The sequence below is a fragment of the Gracilinanus agilis genome, chromosome 3 (genome assembly GCF_016433145.1).
Source record: "Gracilinanus agilis isolate LMUSP501 chromosome 3, AgileGrace, whole genome shotgun sequence".
In the NCBI taxonomy this organism is placed as follows: domain Eukaryota; kingdom Metazoa; phylum Chordata; class Mammalia; order Didelphimorphia; family Didelphidae; genus Gracilinanus; species Gracilinanus agilis.
In genome coordinates, this window is record NC_058132.1 from 492,466,238 (window position 1) to 492,475,724 (window position 9,487).

Below are 9,487 nucleotides of genomic sequence, written 5' to 3' on the forward strand. Positions count from 1 at the left end.
AACTGCAAGTCCTTTCAGCTCCCTTCAGGGGATCAGTCTATGATTTCATAAGAAGTCATTGTTCAGGATTAAAGAACACGAAACTCTTTTGAAACTGCAAAAGGGAGTTAGTTTATCCAATACGAGCTCTTTATTAGTGAGAAACGAGTATTAGTGCTTTCTATGTGCCAGGTCCTGTACTAAGTTATAAAGGACAAAAAAACATGCAATGGATATTTCTTGTTCTCGTAGAGCTCATCATCTGCTGGAGTAAACAGCATACCAACAATTCTGTAGAAACCCTCCAGATACTAAATCCATTGCAGCAAATAAAGAGAGGGAAGGCACAAAAGTGAAGGAGCACTAGGGAAGTCTTATTTATGGAAGGTGGCCTGGAGCTTCAACAAATCTATTTCAGTATATTAGGCAAAAAGTATAAAAGAGAAAAAAAGGGAAATGCATTGGCAAAACTAACTGCAAATGGCCACCTGTAGCAGTTTAGCCCTGAAACTGTGGACAGCTATTAGGATCTCATGGGGATAAATAGATCAAGTGAGAGTTTTTGGAGCATGGAGGAGAAATGGTTTTATTGGTTCTGATAGAAAAATAATCATTATTTCATTAGTGTTGGAAATACTGAAAATGAAAGGAAAAGTAGAAGTACTGGAAGAAAGAACAGACTGGGTTTAGATGAGGGAACGTAATGGGTTTTTTGCACAAATAGATTTTCTTTAACTAGGAGGAGAATGACCTTTTCCTCTTATACTGAGGCCAAAAAGGAGGTATCTGAGTTCTGTAAGATTTGGTGGATAAGATAGTTCTTCATAAATGTCCAATTTTTAAAAGTGAAATATGAGACCAAATTCTCAACTCAGAAGGCATGAGCAGAGGGTGGGAGTAAGCCATAAAGGAAAGTTGAAGACCAAGGAAAATACTTAGAAAAGATGCTGTGGTGAATGCCAAAGAGAATCAATTCAGGAGATCTCAAAAGATTGCCTTCCCATAGTGAGGACCCAGCTGAGATTAGGGAGCCTACAGTTATATTGGACCCAGGGAGTTGGTTTTGTGATTTTCATTCTCTCCATTCAAGTGCACATGAGTAGGAATGAAAACTGTGCATGAATCAGCAGCCCCAGGCTCTTTCCTGATCTCTGGGGCTCAATCTTTGTCCTGTTCTGGGAGAATCAGGTGACCACATCTCCTCAACTTATTGAGATGGCAGCCTAGAAAGAAATCTCTGTGATCTTCAGGATTGGGTCTGCTTTAGATCCTTCAGAGTTACTGTTGTCTACTGAAACATGGCTGAGGTCAGAACATGTATTTGCCTTCCAGGAGAGAGACCAGAATGCAAGGATGCTGATAGAGCTCATGTCTCTCATAAGTCCTGGGCCCAGTCAGTAAACATGGATTCAATATAAAATATATTCAAGGAAAAACCCCTGAGAATACAAAGGAAGGACAAAACCAGCTTACAATCTAGGATTCCCACATGGAGGTGGATTAAAAAGAAATAACAGATCCTGAATCACACTCTTAGATGATCCAGGGAAAAAAGAGTGTTGAGGAATGGAAATTCCTTTAATTCAACAGGGAAATAAGAAAATGGAGGAATGAAGACTTTTAAAAAAGAAAAGCAATCAAAAGGAGGAAATATAAAAATTAAAATGATAAAATAAAATCCAGTGTTAGAAAAGGGCACCTACTATGTGTTATAAATATTCTCTCTTGTGATCCTCATAAGAACCCTAGGAGTTACTTGATAGTATTATGTCAGTGTTATATTTGAGGAGGCTGAGATAAATAGAGCTCCTGTGAATTGCCTAGTGTTAAAAGTCCTAGCAAGTGTCTGAGGTAGAATTAGAATGCACCAACACCTGCATTGAGATTTTTAAAAACAATATCATGAAAATTCCAACATCTATGTAAATTGGAAAATAGGAAGAGAATTATTCAAGATATCTTGCTAAGGGATTAAAATTCTTTTTTTGGGGGTGGGGGAGCAGTTTTACCTCTCTCATCAGCTAACAGTATAACTTGCTACCTACCATGGGAAAGACTTAAAGAGACCGTATTTTTCTTCAGTATCTTCCAAACATGAAAGAAAATTGATCACTGCAGAGAACTTAATTACAGATGAGATATAATAATAACTTCAAGTTTGTATTTCTAGCTTGGAAAAAATTGGTTGTAAATAATTTTCTGGTGGGAAACCTATTCTGCCATCTATTACGCTTTCTTTCAATATGTAAAAAATGAATAAACAATTTTAAAGGAAAAAAAGGATTAATAATGAAACATGCAGCCCATTTCCTTACAAAAGCATGATGTACTCAAGTTACTATATGAGATACATTTTTTAAAATGAAAAATGCCATGTCTTTATTTATATTACATTCAGGAGAAGGATTTTATTGTAGGGAATAGAGGCATTCAAAGAAAAGCAAAAGCTCAAGAAGCAGGGAACAGAAGAAAATTTTAATGCCTTGGGTGAATGCAAATAGTGTTGATTTTCTTCATTTGATTTCAGATCCAGTAACAACAAAAAAAAAATAAGTTTAAAAGGAGTCATGAAGGAAATTATGTAATGTTTAAGGATAAGTGAGATAATGAAATAATAGGAATATTTAGTATATATGGACACTGTGTTATCATACCTTTGAGGACAGGATTGAATGTATAAGCAATGAAAACAGAAGCAAAAAGGAAAAACTGAAAGTGAACTATCTAGTACAGTCATGAGATTTGGTCTGAGCTGCTAGAATCTGGGTTGTCACTCAGCCAGACATTCTGAGGTAATGGTCTGAGAAAGGAATGTAATAATGCCAGCCTTGCCAAATCACAAAGAGCCATCATGATGCTATGTGAGGCTCTTTGCTAATTAAATTGTTCTTTAGATTTGAGGTAATAGAATGTTCAAATGTTGGATTGTATCTGTTTAAGTTGGAAGACTTTTCTTCTTACTCGAGAAAATAGGATATAAAGTAGTTTATGTTCTGACAGTGGAATAAAGTAGATACATATGTGTAGGTACATAGGCTACGTAGGTATGTTTTACTGTTTGTCTCTTTTAGAAGTTGAGATGAGACCTGAAATGAAGGCAACTCCAACAGAAGTGAGCCTATCTGTGGAACAAATGGGCCAACAAAGATTCATGCATGATGGTCCTGATTACTTAGCTTGGCGAGAATATGGTGTTGAATCTCAAAATTCCTCCCTTAGTAAACATCAAAGAATGCAGACTGAGGAAAAATCTAGTGAAAGTAATCAGTGCAGAAAGACTTTTATGTACAGGGCCAATCTTGCTGTACATCAGAGAATCCATACTGAAGAGAAACATAATGAATGCAAGCAATGTGGAAAGACATTCAGGCTGAGGTCCTGTCTTGCTGCTCATGAGAAAATCCACACTGGGGAGAAACCATATGAATGCAATCAGTGTGGAAAGACATTCAATCAGAGGCCCAATCTTGCTGTACATCAGAGAATCCACACTGGGGAGAAACCATATGAATGCAATCAGTGTGGAAAAACATTCAGGGATAGTTCCAAACTTGCTGAACATCATAGAATCCACACTGGGGAGAAACCTTATGAATGCAATCAGTGTGGAAAGACATTCAGACTGAGATTCGATCTTGCTAAACATCATAGAATCCACACTGGGGAGAAACCTTATGAATGCAATCAGTGTGGAAAGACTTTCAGTCAGAGCTCTGGTCTTGCTGTACATCAAAGAATCCACACTGGAGAGAAACCTTATGAATGCCACCAATGTGGAAAGACATTCAGGGATAGCTCCAATCTTGCTGTACATCAGAGAATGCACACTGGGGAGAAACCTTATGAATGCAATCAGTGCAGAAAGACATTTAATCAGAGGTCCTGTCTTGTTGTACATCAGAGAATCCACACTGGGGAGAAACCTTATGAATGCAATCAGTGTGGAAAGACATTCAATCAGAGGTCCTGTCTTACTTTACATCAGAGAATTCACACTGGGGAGAAACCTTATGAATGCAATCAATGTGGAAAAACTTTCAGGGACAGCTCCAAACTCGTTGAACATCAGAGAATCCACACTGGGGAGAAACCTTATGAATGCAACCAATGTGGAAAGACATTCAGACTGAGATTTGAACTTGCTAAACATCAGAGAATGCACACTGGGGAGAAACCTTATGAATGTAATCAATGTGGAAAGACATTCAGTCAGAGGTCGTGTCTTGCTGTACATCAGAGAATCCACACTGGGGAGAAACCATATAAATGCAATCAGTGTGGAAAGACATTCAAGCAGAGGTCCTGTCTTGCAGTACACAAGAGAATTCACACTGGGGAGAAACCCTATGAATGCAACCAATGTGAAAAGACATTCAGGGACAGCTCCAAACTTGTTGAACATCAGAGAATCCACACTGGGGAGAAACCTTATGAATGCAATCTGTGTGGAAAGACATTCAGTCAGAGCTCAAATCTGGCTGTACATCAGAGAATCCACACTGGAGAGAAACCTTATGAATGTAATCAATGTGGAAAGACATTCAGGGACAGATCCAAACTTGCTGAACATCAGAGAATTCACACTGGGGAGAAACCTTATGAATGCAACCAATGTGGAAAGACATTCAGACTGAGATTCAGTCTTGCTAAACATCAGAGAATCCACACTGGGGAGAAACCTTATGAATGTAATCAGTGTGGAAAGACATTCATGAATAGCTTCAATCTTGCTGTACATCAGAGAATCCACACTAGGGAGAAACCTTATGAATGCAATCATTGTGGAAAGACATTCAGGGACAGTTTAAAACTTGCTGAACATCACAGAATCCACAGTGGTGTGGTGAAAGTTTGTCACACCAATGCAAAACTCCAAACTAAAAGGTTTATTGAGAAGAGGCCAAACTCCAATTGAAGCTGAACCCTGGTTTGGATCAGGACCAGAGACCCAAAGCCTTGGGAGATATCCTTTTTTATAGAATCTGATGTCATCCTGTCCCAAAAGACAGTTTCAACTTGGAATTGTTTCCAATGGACAATTGTGCAAGTGCTGATGATATCCTGTCCTAAAAGACAGGCTCAATACAGAATTTTCATATGGACAGATTGCCCAAGTGGTGAATAAGCTAGAAAGTATTTAAAAATACTATGGTTGGTAACTGTATGTCTATTAATATTACTGACCTTTTCAGTAAAAGACTAGGATTTAATGTTTTTTCCACTAAAAACTAGGAGTCAGCATTTAGATGGATGAATGTATGACTGACATTTGCACCAAGTTTGAACCCCAGTTTAGCTCTCTACTTCCTGTCTTATAAACTTACAACAGGGTTTGTTGGACTTTTTTTGAACTTTTCATTTCCAGGCTTAAGGTCAAAAAGCTTGTCAGAAAGATTTGATACCATCCTTAAACTATAGTTTCTTAGCTAATGTTTATTGTTTGTTTGAAGCAAACTATATTATCTGTGTTGTAATAATAAAATCTAATACTATTGTAATCATAAATGGGCATTAGGGGGTTTCACACACACATTGGTAAGAAACTTTATGGTAAGAGACAGTTAATATGGAAAGACATTCAGTTGGAGCTCTCCTCTTGCTATTGTATAATTAGAATTTTGTTCCCCAGAACTCTTTCCCAGCTTCCCATATTCCTTCTCACATTATGTGCTAACATAGGGAGGATTTATTGTTGTGTAGCTCTGCCCTATTGCTCTTTTCTCAGGAACAGGGTTTTTGGAGATTGGATGAATGTCAGGCAGAATTTCACTCCTGTGTCTTTTATTGAAGCTTTTACTTTTGTTCTTTTATTTCTTCTGTTTCAAGTGATTATTAATAAATTTCATAAAATATAATTGTTGGAGTTATTGGATATGTCTGGCATCCCATTAAACAAGATGAAGCAATTTCTTGTGCTTCTTGGATCTCGGTCTGAACCTGGAATTCTGCTGAATGAAAAGAAGCACCCCCAGCACCTGGGAAACACTGACTGGCTTTTGAGAGGAGCTTTAGCTGAAGCTTTGATCTTGGTTCCTCCCGTAGTCAGCCTCCAATCAGCAGCCCAATCAGCAGTACCTCCAAGGGAGGATAGATGAGCCTTCAAAGCTGAGCTGGTGAATGAGCTCTCTGGGAGAGAAGTCTGGGGACAGCTCCCATTTTTAGGTGGTGTTGAGGTTGGGTTCAATTTTATATTGGGGGGAATCAACCCTAACTTGTCTTGTTGGTAACATCCAGGCACTCAGTCTTCTGGGTTTATCTCTCTGGGGACCAAGCAAACAAGGTCAAGTATGAGTGACCACCCCCTACACATGCTGGATTTTCCCAAGTATAAGGATGAATCCTGTCTTTGCTCTCCCTCTGCTTGCCTGTCACACATATAAACACACAGACACACAATCAGAGACACACACATAAACATAAACACACACATAGGCACTCATACAGATAGATACACAGACATAATCACACATGCAGACATACGCAAAGCCACACACAGACACACACACACAGAGACATATATACACACAGACACACAGACAGACACACATTCACACACACAGACAGAGATACAGAAAGACACAAACACACATACAGATGTACCATCTCTTCCTCTTGTTTCTTTTGACCAAGATATACAAAAGGTATGAAAAAAATGACTTTCTAAAAGGCATATTTGGTTATATGGAAACTGAAACTGTTTTAACTGTTTACCTCAGCTTTATTAATAGACCAAAGCATATAGTAAAAGGAAATACTTCACAGGATTTATGTGAGGATTAAATGAGATACCATTTTTTAAAGCTCTTGGTATAGTGCTTGGTCACTAGAGGGCGCAATGTAATTTTTTTGTTTCCATTCTGTTTTGATCCATTCACATTAGGGCACGCCTATATTACTGAGTTGAATTTTAGGAACAAATGTGTAGAAAGGATATAAAAGAACCTGAAGATTGTCTGGAGGAAAGACATTAGCAGAGTGTTTGGCACATAGGAGAAGCTATAGAAATACTAATTATAACCCGTGCATTCTCTGCTGCTTCACTCATTTTTGTTCTCTCACATATTAATCAAATTTTAAGAACAAGTGAGTTAAAAACACATTGAAAATCTGAAGATGGCCTGGAAGAGGGAAATGGATAGGAAATCAAGAAAAACTCTTTAACAATTCTACTTCCCCAGGAAAATGAGATGTGCCTTAGAATTCAATACATTCTTTTCACTGACAATCTTTTAGATCAAATGACATAAGCATTTTTGGAGTTTATTGAAGAAGGACTGATTTTTCTGTTGTAGGTTGGACTAGAGGGGCCCTGAGATGCCTTTGAGTTCTAAGATTTTAGGATTCTGTCATTGTGGTATCCAAGGTTTCCAGGGTTCTGAAACCACAGTTGTGGCTAGTGAGGTCTTTTCTCTCAATTGGACCAGACACTTACTTGGCTGTGTGACTCCTACCTAGTCAAGTAAAGTCTTTTTGCCCCACTTTTATTAACTGTCAGAAGAACGCAGTAAAATCAGATTGATGACAGGATTTTAGGGAGGCTCAAATGAGATATTTGTTAAAGACTTTGTCACGGTGTTTAGAATATAGTAGGATGTTCAGAAATACTCATTCCCTTCTATCCTCTTTTACTCTAACCATTTCAGGCCATTCCTTTGTTATATATTGGAGTTTTAATGACAAAAATGTTGAAAAGGTAGAGAAAATCTGGAGATTATCTTAAGGAGGGAAATGGTAATTTCACTAGCTTTATGAGGATATAACATTTAAAGATCCATTGAATTATCCTGGCCTGTTGAAAGTAGCTTAGAGATTTTGGAGAAAATATTATAGAAATCTTTATCTGGTTGAAAGTTTGGCACATAGGAGAGAGTTTGATTGTGTTTGGGTTCCATGGGTAGAAAGAAGGGGCAATGAGAGAGAGAACCTGCAAAGAATCAAAGGATATGAAGTCAGAGAAAATCTTTTACATTTATTTTCTTCAATATGTGGATAAGCTATTAGGATAGAGTTGATTCCCACTCACTGAATATTTTTTTTTTTGAAAGGCAGACAATCTTTATTATCTTTCAGCTACAGAAACAGTATCAAGCAAATTCCTTAAAACATGATTTCACAAGGGATATGTTCCTATGATTATTTTTTTAAGAAACATGAGATTCACTAACATCACTCAATTACATTAGCATTTTGATCACTCTAGTACAATCTTCAAGTTCAAGAAAAATAGCATCAAAGTAATTGAGATAAATTTTGATGTACCAAAAATGGTACACTACTGCATTTAAAATGAACTTATATTTTTTGAATATGTATGTGTTACATATCTAAAATACAAACATGCAAATATTACCACCTTATGCCCCATTAACATTTACTAATTATCACTAAGCTTTTCTTCAAAAGTTCAATGTATTAGTTTTACTCTATAGATTTACTCAGTATTAAGACTATTTGCATTTATAACTTTATTTTCTTGCTTAGACAGCAGATTGACTTCGCATTTGGTAGCCCAGCTGTGTGTATACTAATTTAAAGTCTTTATTTCTCAATATATTTTCTACATATCATAAGCCCTGAGTTATTATATAACTTGCTAACGAATATACACTTTACATTTATAACTTACTCTATATATTTTAAACTTCATATAGGTGATTCACAAATGTCAGTTAATAATCAAAACAATAAATACAACTTGCCAGTTATGAAACTAAGAACAAAATTAAAAGTGCATATTTATTCTAACCAACTCTCTTTAAATATTTCTCTAAATCATGTCTACAATAGAAAATAAAATCTACTTATAGTAACAATATGATTTAAATGACTTCTGCATGGCTTCTGCTCATTTTATTTTCCTCTCAAAATTAATTAACTACCATTGTCTTATATACTCTAAATTGCAAACCAAATGCTTTAATCCACATATCCACAACCCAAATTATATATATGCTACAGTTTTTAAACTGGGTGGAAGGCACCAGCAATGTGGTAATTAAACAGAATGCTGCACATAGTGGGTAATCAACATATATTTGTTGAACACAGAATAATTTGAAAGACAATTATTGTTGAATTAGTACATATTGTTATTCTACAGTGAATTTTATTAGGCTAGAGAAATCAATTCACCCATATTGTTCAATTATGAACTCTGGATTTTGGAATTAAAGGCAACAAATTATTAAATAATTACTTGGGGGGAAAACAAGTTAATTCTAGTTACTATATAATAGTACTTGGTAAAAAGAGAAACATAGAATACTTAGCTATCTTGTTTATATAACCAAAAGAGGCACTGATAATTATTGAACTAAGAATTTGGGTAAATTTATACAGACTTGGCAGGTAAAATGTTATTTTTCTGAAACAATAGAACTTTACTATCCCAATCTTAATTTCTCCATTTCTCTGGATACATAGTGTTAATGGAAAGCTGGTGCAAATATAAATACAATATTTAAATCTAATGTCTTATTTTTCTGGGTTTGATGTTTTTCTAACTATG

The 9,487-nt window shown here is 36.3% G+C and overlaps 2 pseudogenes; both read left to right on the forward strand.

Annotated features, from left to right (window-relative positions):
- Window positions 1-3,653: 3,653 nt before the first annotated feature.
- On the forward strand, window positions 3,654-4,655 carry LOC123242863 (annotated as a pseudogene).
- A 1,221-nt stretch (window positions 4,656-5,876) lies between these two features.
- LOC123241761 overlaps window positions 5,877-9,487 on the forward strand; it is a 96,801-nt pseudogene continuing 93,190 nt past the window's right edge.